Here is a 13,253-nt window from a genome sequence, read left to right on the forward strand (position 1 = left end):
CAGGGACTTAAAAAGTCTGCCCTCCTGTGGACACGACTGGAAGTGCAAGAAGAGCTTGCAAAAATACTCGCATTAAAAATGAGATTTTTAAAAAGGGGTGTTTTTTTTAAAAATCCAATCTATATGTAAAAGGACTGGCAAATGAACAGGGACCACAGAAGTCTGCCCTCCTGTGGACACGACCGGAAGTGCAGAAGGGCTTACAAATAAACTGGCATTTAAAAAGGGATCTTTAAAAAGGGTTTTGTTTTTTTTTTAAAAATCCAATGTATATGTAAAAGGACTGGCAAATGAACGGGGACTTAAAAAGTCTGCCCTCCTGTGGATACGACTGGAAGTGCAGAAGAGCTTGCAAAAATACTGGCATTAAAAAGGTATTTTTTAAAAGGGTGGTTTTTTTTAAATCCAGTCTATACCTAAAAGAACTGGCAAAAGAACAGGGACTTAAAAAGTCTGCCCTCTTGTGGACACGACCCGAAGTGCAGAAGGGTTTGCAAATCTACAGGCATTAAAAAAGGGATTTCAAAAAAGGGTTTTTCTTTTTTTCTTTTTTAATCCAATCTATATCTAAAAGTACTGGCAAAGGAACAGGGTCTTTAAAAGTCTGCCCTCTTGTGGACACGACTGGAAGTGCAAGAAGAGCTTGCAAAAATACTCGCATTAAAATGGGATTTTTAAAAGGGTATTTTTAAAAAATCCAAACTATATGTAAAAGGACTTGCAAATGAACAGGAACCACAGAAGTCTGCCCTCCTGTGGGCACGAATGGAAGTGCAGAAGGGCTTGCAAATAAACAGGCATTAATAAAGGGATTTTAAAAAGGGTTGTTTTTTTAAAATTCAAACTATATGTAAAAGGACTGGCAAATGAACAGGGACTACAGACGTCTGCCCTCCTGTGGACACGACGGGAAATGCAGAAGGGTTTGCAAATCTACAGGCATTAATAAAGGGATTTTAAAAAAGGTTTTTTCTCTTTTATTTTTTTAAATCCAATCTCTATGTAAAAGGACTGGCAAATGAACAGGGACCACAGAAGTCTGCCCTCCTGTGGACACGACTGGAAGTGCAGAAGAGCTTGCAAATCTACAGGCATTAATAAAGGGGTTTTAAAAAAGTGGTTTTCTTTCTTTTTTTTTCATCCAATCTATAAGGACCAATTTCATCCAATCTAAGGACTGACAAAGGAACAGGGAAAAAGTCTGCCCTCCTGTGGACACGACCGGAAGTGCAGAAGGGCTTGCAAATAAACCCTTTAAAAAGGAATTTTTAAAAAAGGGTGTTTTTTTTAAATCCAATCTGTATGTAAAAGGACTCGCAAATGAACAGGGATTTTAAAAGTCTGCCCTCCTGTGGACACGACCGGAAGTGCAGAAGGGCTTGCAAATAAACAGGCATTAAAAAGGGATTTTTCAAAAGGGTTTTTCTTTTTTTCTTTTTTTCATTCAAACTATATCTAAAAGGACTGGCAAAAGAATAGGGAGTTAAAAGGTTCGCCCTCCTGCGGACACGACTGGAAGTGCAGGGGGGCTGGCATGTTAACGGTGAACAGAAAAGTCTGCCCTCTTGTGGCTGCGACTGTGTGGGGGGCGTGCAGAGGGTACATCATGTGCCCCTGTGGGACCGGAAAATGTAGGATCTCAGGAAATTTGGGGGACCCCTTCTTGGGGACCCCTTTTTACCCCAGGCCTGTGTATGATGTGCCCCTGCACCCCCCTCTCATGGGCCCTGCTGCCAGGCTTGTTTTGAGACTCCCGGACATTTCAGACACTGCAGGGTTGTTGTCTCCGTTCCTGAGGGATGCGTGTTTTGCACCAGGATGCGGTGTGAACAGCCTTCTGGGGTTGTCTGGTGGTTGAGGCTGAATCCCGGAGAGTTGGCAACCCTCTGGGCATGCGGGGCCCAACGCAGCTGTCACTCTCCCCAAAGGGTAAAGCCCCCTGAATGTACTCCTGAAGAGAGACTTATTTTCAGGGCGGCTGCAGCTTGAACAAAAACCCCCAACCAGCTGGTTCGGAGTCCCGCCCCCTTCCTTGCAACGTTTTTCCCACGTGACGTCACAATGCGGGCGTTCTGCTCCTGCGCGCCTCGTCCAATCAGCGACCGCGGAGCGTCCAGAACTGATACAGGTGGGCTGAAGACGCCGGAGAGGAGCGCAGCGTTTGGAGGTGACACGGGAGAGGGCTGGACACGGGTGGCTGTGGAACGTGGGAGCGCTTTGCTGGGTCCCTGCAAGGGCCAAGTAGAGACTCCCTGTCCAAAGCGGTCAGGGGGCTTTCAGTTGAGGGCAGCCAGCAGGTCTGGGGCTGTTCCAGTCCAGGGAAGGGGGGGGGGATTGTGGAGGCTTCTGGATTGCAGGTGATTCAGGGAGGGAGAAAGTGCTGCTCCCTTTCCCACCACAATGGAGCCGGGGAGGGGAAGCTGCTGGGGGGAGATGCAGGAAGAGCTTCCAGGTGCATCTGTGGCACTCATTGCCACAAGATTCAGGAAGAACTGCCTTGGTTTGACCCCCACCACCACCACCACCACCTTCATTCATGCAGAGCTGCCTTCTCTTGGGGGCTGAGAGTGGCTGAGCTGCCAGTAAAGACTTCCTGGGCTTGACTCTCAGGCAAACTGGGCCTCAGTCTTCCCCATCTGCAGTATGGGAACAATGATAGGTGTTTACCTGATGCTGTTGGTACCTGGGAAGTGCTTGTACACTTGGATGCAGATTTGCTTTCTCTTTGTGCACAAGATCTGTGCCACACCTCCCCCCCCCAAAGAATTGAGAACATTGGTCTGCCCAGGACAGTGCAGCAGCCCTTGTGATTCGGAGCTGCTCTCCTGTCTGTCTCTGCTGCTGTTTGCACTGGAGAGCCTTCTGCTTTCCCACCCAGTGCCCTGCCATGTGCTGCCTTGTGAGCCTGCATGCTCTACCGTTGACCTCAGCGTCGCCCACACTGGCTGGTGGCAGCTTCTCCAGGGCTTCAGGCAGGCATCTTCAGACAGGCCCTTTGCCCCTGTCGCACCCAATTGCACGCCTGCCCCCACCTTTGGCTGTCGCCACCATCACTCTTGCTCCAAGTCCTGCTTCCTTGTTATTTTTAACTTATTAAATTGGCACACAAAGTTTTAAAAACTGTGCAGAGCAGAGAATGTAACACAAATAAATAAAAAATACTGAAAGTGTGCTGTTGGATGTATACTTAGAGTAAATGGATTGGGGGGGGCACACAGGCTATTGAGCTGAAGAGTTACTTAAATCCCACCCTTCACAAGCCTGAAAATGCTTTTTGGGGAAATGGCTCCCAAACTGACTCCTCTATATCCAGTCCTAACTGGGGTCTTGAAAGTCCCTTGTTTTGAAAAAGGCAGGAGCCTGGGAGGGGAGGAAGAGCAGGGAGGAGGGGACGGTATGGAGTGGTGAAGATCCGCTGACCCACCAACTTCTCTTCTAGACAGCAAGGCCCAGAGAGGCCCAGTCGTGTCATCCCTGAACCGTTCCCGGCCTGTCCTGGATTTACAGGGAATTTGGCCCGTGGACTTGTGTCGCTGCTGGACGTGATCATTTCCCCCCCCCCCACTGAAATCCCACAGAAATCCCCCCCCCCCACAGAAGAAGGCTACAAATCGAGCCATGGGTAGAGATAAAAGAGTGTCTTCCTCATTTCTTATGGTACTTTGTTCTCATATAGAGAGCTCAGTTATCACGGGGGAGGGGCTTATGTTTGACCCCCCCTGATCTAGAATATTCTGTAGGGATATCTCTTCTTCTGGCAACCCCACCACCACCACGGATTGTTTTGTCTTGGAAGGAAGCTTACTGTCTACACGCTTGCCTATAAGTTGGAAAATTTATACCTAAAAATGGACCCTGAAAACCTGGGTTGACTTAGACACAGGTCCACAGAGTCAATAAAGTAGAAGCTTAGCAGCTGTCTGGTGAACTGGGGCTGGGATTGGGGGGGGGTGGGACTGTGCTGAGAAGCAGGAGGGGGGGGTGGAGAAAAAAGGAGAAGTTTTACTAGTAATTACAGGATTGAGAGGAGGGTAAATTTCAAACACCAGGATGTCAGCCTCATTTCCATCGGAAACACACACAGTCACTCCTCCTGGCTTGGCTCTCTGCTATGCCAGTTACGTGTTATAAGTTGCGTGTTATGTATAGAGCCCTGGGCTTGATTCAGCAGGAACCTTAGAGAAGGAAAAGTCAAGTAAAAAATGTATCTTAGGATCTTTTTTTATATTTTTAATAAATTAGAGACTGTGCCATTCTTAGGTAACTACAGTAATTCCCTCTCCCCCACATTAGCAAGGCTGCAGCCAGATTTGTAATGCTGGCCTGTTGGGCCCCCAACACTCAATGAATGGAGAGATCGCAAGCCCAGCATGTCTAAATCTTAACAGTGTCTTTTTTGATCTCTTCAGATGCGTATTAGAGACATATGAAGCTCTGTAGGGTCCTGCCCTATCCAGCTTTCCAGCCTTGATTCCCAATGGGTCATGGACTGCATCCTACAGAGAGAGGGCAGTCACAAAGGTCTCCGGGCTGCATTGCAGCTGCACCAGTGCTGGAAAGTTGGATAGGATTGGGCCAGGAGCATGTTTAAAGGTTGATAACATTAGACCTGCTTCGGAGGAAGCAGAGAGAGAGAGAGAGATCACTGCAAGTCACTGTATACAAATACCTTTATTTGTACCAGCCAGAAAGATGGATCTTACAGAATTTTAATCAGGGTAAAGTCCTGGGCGTGACCTGGGTTAGGCTGGAACTTCTGAGAGCCCCTCTGTCTGAGTTTCCCATCTCATTCCCTTGACTATGGTTTAAAAATTCAGGGGGGAGGGATGTAATTGTTAATGGTTTGCAAGAAATAAAAGCTCATTAACCCTTTCTTTTGCATCCCTCCAGGAGCCACGACGGAAAGATGGCGATAGCTTCTTCACCTTTGTCATCTTCCTGCTTGGAGAGATGGTGGTGGGAGACAAAGAAGAGGCCAAGATGATCCACTGCTTCTGCTTCCAGGTCACCCACTTGCTGATGGCCCACGGTGCCGAACTCAGCGACTGCCCCTCCTGCAGTTCCTGGCCCACCTCTGCCTGAAGAGGCTCAAGCTCTGGAACAGAACTGTGTGTTGTTGGAAGGTTGGTCAGAGAGGGAATGTGTGTGGTGCCTTGGCCAGCCGACGTAGAGCTGGAGGACTGTATACAACAAGACTTCCTGATAACCGGTGCCCATTCTGAGTTTCTGGCAAGCAGATAACCTACTGCAGGCCTCCCCAAGGCCATGATTAAAGTTATGTATTGGCACCAATGAACGCTGTGATTTGTATGTATCTTTTTGTAGTCTGGGCAAATGCCAAACAGACAGGGATGGGCAGGGTTTGTCGGTGTGCCAGCCTTTAGATAGCACCGCCTGTGATTGCATTTGGGACCATGTGACCATCTGTTACTCTCTTCTCCAGGTGCCATGCTGCTCTTTAGAGAAAGGAGGGACAAGTCCTCCTGATGGTGTGTGACATGCAACAGAATGCAGGTCTCTTGTGGTCTTGTGTTCCTGGAGGCATCTGGTGGGCAACTGAGATCCAGGAAGCTGGACTCGATGGGCCTTTGGCCAGCAGGGTGCTTCTTATGGCATTAAGAATGTTAATTAAAATTAGACTGTGAAACTCCTGGCCACAGGATGTGGTGATGGCACCTGGAGGCTCAGATGCCTTGAAAAGGGATTGATTGATGGAGGAAAAGCCCAACACAGGTTACAGGGCATGGGCTGTCTCTGAATGCCAGATGCAAGGGAGGGCAACAGGATGCAGGTCTCCTGTGTGCTTCTTGAGCCATCTAGTGGCCAGTGTGAGATGCAGGAAGCTGGACTAGATGGGCTTTTGGCCTGACCCAGCAAGGCTCTTTGTAGGTCTTGTCCCCTTAGCGCCCCCCCCCCCAAGTGTATCATTGCCAGGCTCACATTAAGACCTCTGGGGGCGTAACTGACTGTGGAACCAGACCAGACGGTGGATGGGTTGAGAGTGCTGAGTCTTTGGGGGGGGGGGGGTTAGCCCCAGGTATGTACCATGGTGATGATGCTATTAGACAGGGAGCTGCCATCTGGCCCAGTCACCTCCCTGCTCTGGGATGAAGTCACAGCATAGGAATTCTTCGTGGACAGATGGAGGTAAGACACACACACACACACACACATATGTCCATCCCGTGTGAGCTCCCTGATAGCAAAAGCACTCCTGCCACAGCTGGAGTGAAACATAAAGGGGTGCGAAAGACCTTGCAGGGACCAGGTCTGCCCCCATCTCCCATTGGGAGTGTCTGCCTTGGACCTTTCAGGCTCCTGCCTCTTGTGCTGAGAGAGGGAGGGCTCCCAATACAGGATCCCCCCCCAACAGTCTTGATGATTATGTGCATGTATCTCCTACAGGACTCTGCAGGGAGGAGGGTTCAGAACACCTGCCCTGGCTGGGAACTGCTGCTGTAGCTCCTGGAGTGAGCCCCCTGCTGGAGGCTGTGGGTTCAACACCTGCCTGAGAGTGAAAAAATAAAATGCAAAAAAAAAAAAAAAAAAAAGCCTGCCTGGGACTGAACTTGAGGAGTTTTGCAGCCTCCACTGGCCCCCCTTTTGGCAACTGGCAACCAACACTTATATTTTGAAGCCATGAAGCACCTCCCCACCTTTTTAAAATAAAAAATAAAAAAAACTATTCTCTATGGGGATTCGAACCCGCGGCCTCTGGCTCTGCAAGCTAGTGCTTTATCAGTTGAGCCACAGGGGCTGCTAAGTTCTGTGCTTTCGGAACTAATACTTGAGGCGCTGATGGCCGCCAGCTGGGCTCAATACCTTATATATTAGTTCCGAGCAGCTTGAGCACAAGTGCTCCTATAGCCTAATGGAGAGAGCGCAGGGCTATGGAGCGTGAGGTCGGAGGTTCGAATCCCTCCGAAGCCAAAAAAAATTTTTTTTTTTTTGCTGCCCCCCCCTTTGCCGGCAGTGCCAAAAAAGGCCGGATGTTTCTGGACTTATGGGCCCCTACCTGTTCTCTTGGTTCTAAGTTGTTTAGCCCCAATTGGGGTCCTGCCAAGTGGGCCAATTGAGGCTGTACAACTTGCCCAAGGCTGTACAGGTGGCAGGACCCATAATCCAGTAACAACCAGCACTTGTCACTCGGCCGAGCCCTCGGCTGGGATCGAACCCGGTTCTGTTGCCTCACGCAGGCTACAAAATCAGTGATCGCCAACTTCACTGAGCCACGGCGCCGGACGAGCGCTGCAGGGCTCCTCGGAGTTTTGTCTTCTAAACGGCTGGGGAGGAATTAAAAAAAAAAAAGAAAGAGCCACAGCAAGTGGCTCTTCCTGGGAAAAACACAGAAAAGGACATAAAAAGTGAGGGGGAATAAAATAAAAATTAAAAAAAATTTTTAAATTAAAAATTTTTTAAAATTAAAAATAATGTCAAAAAAAGAAAGAATGTTAACCACAGTCTGCCTTTCCCCCTCTCTGCTCTACTGCCTTCTCAGGGTTGTCTTTATTTTTTTTATTATTATTATTATTTATTTTTTTATTATTTTTATTAGCAGTACTTACAGACAGCTTTTCAACAGAAAGCTCACAAAGTGGTTTACAGAGAAAATCAAGCCAAAATCAGTCCCTGTCCCAAAAGGGCAATGCAAAAATATGCAAAAGAGCCCCAGCAGGCAGCCAATAGGAAAGGCTCTGCTGGGGGGGGAGGGCCAGTCAGTCTCCCCCTACTGAATGAAAGAGGAGCACCCACTGGAGAGAGTGCCTCTGAGCCAGCGAGCAGGGCCCTTTAAGCTTCGCCCAGAGCTCCTGACACCCAAACACAAAGCAATCACAAACACACACTTTATTCTGATCCAGGCACTGGGATCAAGAGCAAAAGGGGCTTCTACACACTCCATATCAAAACACCACCCCTGGAACTGCTCCCCAACCTGCAGGACTGCCCAAGGCAGGAACCTTTTTGGGAGCCTCCCAAGAGGAGATCAAACCCCAACACACTTCCACTCTCTTGCTCACCAGCCAGGATCACTTCAGCTTCTCGGAGCTACTCACAGCACCAGAGGGAGGCTGCCTCTCCCTTAGATCTCACCCACAGCAAGGCAACAAAGTTCCTTCTCTAAGTGTTGCAAGCCTCTTTCCTAATGAGTCCAACCACTTTCACTTGCATCTTTTACACCCGAGGAGCCCCAGCTGCTCTGATACCAAAGCAACAGAAACTAAAATCCCACATGAAACAGCAGCTTCTTGGCAGGCCTGATGGGGAAAAACCTTCTCAGAACTTACACTTGAGCCCCATGCAGCCTCATGGGGTGGGGGACAAAGAGCCTCCCTGGGAATTGGCACCCACAACCACTTAGCCCAGCAATCTGCATACCCCCTCTGAAAAGAGGCCTCCTGCATCCTTTCCCACTAGCCCCAGTGACAGTTAGGGCTGTAGATGTACCCCAGGGAAGCATTTCCCAGTCTTAGCCAGTCCTGCTGGAAACACCCCCCCCCCCCCCGCAGGCTCAATGTCCCTGGAACCAGCATGGATGGGTTGAAGACACCAAGACCCTTCCCCAAGATATGTCTTCCTTCCAGAAAACAGGCCCAGCATTCTATGTCATCTGGCTTGCGTGGTACATACATTGCTATTTCCTTGGGGCAGAGACTAGAATTCAGTCTCCTTTGTGTGTGCGCAAGGTGGGTTCTGTGGATTTCCTTTGCCTGGGCTTAAGGCTGCAACAGCACCCCCCTTGAGGATGCCACCCACTCAGATCCCCCCCACAGCAGCCTTGTTAGGGATGCTTGACTGGGGAGGAAACCTTGCCCACCCTTGAACTGAGTGGGATTCACTCCCAGGTAGGCTCACAGTCTGTCTCTCTTTGGTCCCCTCCCTCTGCCTAGCCCAGGAAAGAACCAGTGTGTGCTCTTGGATGTTCCCAGGAAGAAGCCCTTGTGCGGCCACAGCAGTGTTTTCCCTGTGTCCAGCCACAAGCTATCTGGCACTGTGGGGGGTGGGGGAGGCTGATTTATGGGGCCCCCCAGCCTGTTATCTCCCTTTCCAACTCCACACTTTTTCCCCTCCCAAAAACAAAACCTTAAGCCAACTGAGCCACAGCAGTTGACCCACTTGGAGCAGTCCAAGAACTAGCATTGCTGGAGGGATTCCCTGGGCTAGATCCCCCTTCCTTGCAACAGAAGCCATTGGGCAGCTTCTCTTGAGTTTCTCTCTCTTGTTCCCCTTTAAGGTTCCCACTTGCCTTGGTCAGACCCAAAGGAATAAGAAACAAACTTTATTCTGATCCATTCACCAGGACTCAGTAGGAAAAAGGGCTTCTACGTACTGCAAGCATGCAGCTAGTTTAAAGCTCCCCCATGAGAGGAGGCTCCCAGACCTGCAGGACCCCCCCAGGCAGAAACCCTTTTGGGAGCTTCCCCAAAACAATTCCAAAGAAGAGATCAAACCCTAACACACTTTCACTCTTTTTCTCACTAGCCAGAATTACTTTAGCTTCTCTGTTACTCACAGCACCAGAGGCTGCTTCTCCCTTAGATCTCATCCTCAGCAAGGCAAGAAAGATCCCTTCCCTAATGAGCCCAACCACTTTCACCTGCATCTTTTACACATGAGGAGTCCCATCTGCTCTGATACCAAAGCAAGAGAAGATAAAAACGCACAAGAAACAGCAGCTTCATGGCAGGCCTGATGGGGAAAAAACCTTCTCAGAACTTACACTTGAGCCCCATGCAGCCTCATGGGGTGGGTGGGGGAGACAAACGGCCCCCCTGGGAATTGGCACCCACAACCACTGGGTCTCTGGGCAGGTAAACAGGGAACTGAAAAGTCTGCCCTCCTGTGGCTGGGACTGGAAGTGCAAAAGGGCTGTCAGGTAAACAGGGAACAGAAAAGTCTGCCCTCCTGTGGCTGGGACTGGAAGTGCAAAAGGGCTGGCAGGTAAACAGGGAACAGAAAAGTCTGCCCTCCTGTGGCTGGGACTGGAAGTGCAAAAGGGCTGGCAGGTAAACAGGGAACAGAAAAGTCTGCCCTCCTGTGGCTGGGACTGGAAGTGCAAAAGGGCTGGCAGGTAAACAGGGAACAGAAAAGCCTGCCCTCCTGTGGCTGGGACTGGAAGTGCAAAAGGGCTGGCAGGTAAACCAGGAACAGAAAAGTCTGCCCTCCTGTGGCTGAGACTGGAAGTGCAAAAGGGCTGGCAGGTAAACAGGGAACAGAAGTCTGCCCTCCTGTGGCTGGGACTGGAATTGCTAAAGGGCTGGCAGATTAACAGCAAATCTCAGGAGGGCCAGAGCTTCATTGGAGACTGGGAGATTTTGAGGGTCACGTGGCCCCAGGGCCAGGGTTTGGGCTCTGCAGCATGCAGCATGCGACAGTTGTCCGACTCTTGAGTCAGTGTAGAAAGTGTACTGTGAAGGCAGGCAGCGTGGAAGCCGCAGTATAGGTGGAACGGGCTCAGACCATTGGCATGTTCACACGTTACGCTATACTCAGGTGCGCATTTCTGTGTGAACGGCTAGACCTGTGTTTGTTTTACAGAGCAGCGATCAATGAAGTGCAGGGCAATGAATGGACACAGCCGCTCATCCAAGAGGCCTTTCCCGGAGCGGAACAGCAGCCCCATGTTGGGTCCTGGCAAACATTCTCACCTGCAGTCTAGTGGCCGCCCCCACTAGTGTGGCTGTGACTTGAGACACTGCCTCCTGGATGCCTCAACTGGCTTTGATTGAGGTACAGACCGTTGCCCCTTCGGAGACTCTGCGGAAGTGTCTCCTTTGGAGATCTCTCTAACTAACCCCTTCCTCCACAGACCCTGGGAAGTCAGGATCTTTGTGGTGCTCTTCCTAGGGAGGAAACAGCTCTGTGGTCAAAGCACATCCCTTTACAGACTGAACTGCATCTTTGTCTGTGCTCTCTCCCCCATGTTAATGGGATGTTGGTTAACAGTGAACTGTTCCAGTGTCCTCTGGTGGTAGCAATGAGACTTTTCTCAGTGGGGTGGGTGGGTTAAACAGTCAGACAAATATGCAGTTGCCACCGTTGTGAGATGGGAAAGGATTATACCAGGCACCAAGTATACCCCTTGGGATGTCTCCAACCTTCTTAGCCTTTGCTGGGGGAAGGAACCTGCAAAGGGGAGGTGGAAAAACAACTGCTCCACTCTCCCTCAAGAGATTGAGCTGCCTTCCTTATCTCAAAGGTGGGACATGATGGGAAATCTGGTTTGTAGCCAGCCACTTATTGAAGGGAATGTGGCTTGTTGTTTATGCACCTAATAGATGTGTCAAAGGACCAGCCTGGTCTGATGGGCAAGAGGCACTGTTTTCCCACAAAATTAGACTTGGTGTAGAAAACAAGCACCCACCAAGACCTGAGTTACCTGTGACACCAGTTGGAGGTGACAGAATTCTCAATGTATCCCCTTCAGGCGGTAGGGAGTAAGTTTTAATCCAAAATTCCTTCCAAATGAACACCTTGGAGGAGAAGGTTTAGTGTAGGGCCTGTCTCAGGTCTGCAGGTGAACAGTGTGTAGCCTGGCTCCAAAATCTGGACTCACCACCTGCAGTGGAGCAATTCAGAATTCTACCACTTCCCTAGATGCAGGTTAGGACTGGGCTAAACGACCCCCGTGCCCTTCAGAACGTGCCCCCGGAGTGCAGGAAGTCAGGAAGTGTAGCATGCATTTTCTTGACACTTAAAATCTCTTCTGTTTCAAAGTGACGGGGGAAGAGCATTCTGCGTCCTGCCCCATGGGTCAGTGCGGCTGAATCTGCTGGGTAGAAACAAACTTTTTGCAGCACAGTGTGGTGGGTTTTAGGGCAAACGGAAAGCCAGGTGAAGTCAGCTGTGTGTAGCAAAGGCTGCAGGCCTCATCTGCGTCAGGATCCGCCCTGCTGAACAGATTTTGCATCTGAGAAACCAGGCACGGGCTTGCACTGGCAACCCCACTGAAACCCCCAGATAAATAGCTTACTAACATGACTCTGCAGTTGCTGCCCAGCTCACGGAGGCCTTCAGGGTTCCCAGCTTTGTCCTTGGCCTCTAGCCCCATTGCGAGTTTTCCATACCATTTGTTGCGTCGTGTTGTTGATTAATAAAGAAGCAAGAGCAACGCAGAAGCTGAGCTGAGTTTTCATTGCGCTGACTGTGAAATACGCACATTGACACTATTTACAGGGCAAAACAGAAAGGAACTTACAAGTGGGTCAGCTCAGTTTCTGAAACATGAAACAGAAGATGTTCCGGAGGAGATGCCCAGAGGAGGGGGGAGAAGGGATTTCTCACTCCTTCCCCCTCAAAGGAAATAGCTTTTTTATATCTACAGAACCAAGTTGATTAGGACCCATTGGAAAGACCTGACTTGCAGCAACTCCTGCCTTGGATCGCTTGCTAAAAATGTCCGTTCCTGGAAAAACTAGTTAAGGGGCAATCCGTTTGGGGGCCGCTAAACCAGACATTTCTAGCTGGTCTTCCAAGCCAGGAATTGCCGCAGAAGCGAGTGAGGTACTTTCCAAAGGGTTCTAGTTCCAACAGCCTTTTCTTGGCCACAGAGTTCAACTGAATTAACACTTGTGCGCATCTGTATTTCTTCTGCCAATGGCGCCTTGGGGAGTAGCATGAGCACCCCAAGAGGGTATTTAAGATGTTTAGGAAGGGTGCTGGGCGCTCCTGTCCCTTGGGCTCTGCCGTGTTGGCTCCTCCCTCTCCTGGCACAATGTCACTGGACTCCATTGGACTTATAAGAACAGCCCCACTGGATCAGGCCATAGGCCCATCTAGTCCAGCTTCCTGTATCTCACAGCGGCCCACCAAATGCCCCAGGGAGCACACCTGATAACAAGAGACCTGCAAGGCTTCCTGGGAATTGTAGTTAAGAACATAAGAGCAGCCCCACTGGATCAGGCCACAGGCCCATCTAGTCCAGCTTCTTGTATCTCACAGCAGCCCACCAAATGCCCCAGGGAGCACACCAGATAACAAGAGACCTGCAAGGCATTCTGGGAATTGTAGTTAAGAACATAAGAACAGCCCCACTGGATCAGGCCATAGGCCCATCTAGTCCAGCTTCCTGGATCTCACAGCGGCCCACCAAATGCCCCAGGGAGCACACCAGATAACAAGAGACCTGCAAGGCATTCTGGGAATTGTAGTTAAGAACATAAGAACAGCCCCACTGGATCAGGCCATAGGCCCATCTAGTCCAGCTTCCTGGATCTCACAGCGGCCCACCAAATGCCCCAGGGAGCACACCAGAT

Source organism: Tiliqua scincoides, chromosome 16, assembly GCF_035046505.1.
Source record: "Tiliqua scincoides isolate rTilSci1 chromosome 16, rTilSci1.hap2, whole genome shotgun sequence".
Lineage (NCBI taxonomy): Eukaryota > Metazoa > Chordata > Lepidosauria > Squamata > Scincidae > Tiliqua > Tiliqua scincoides.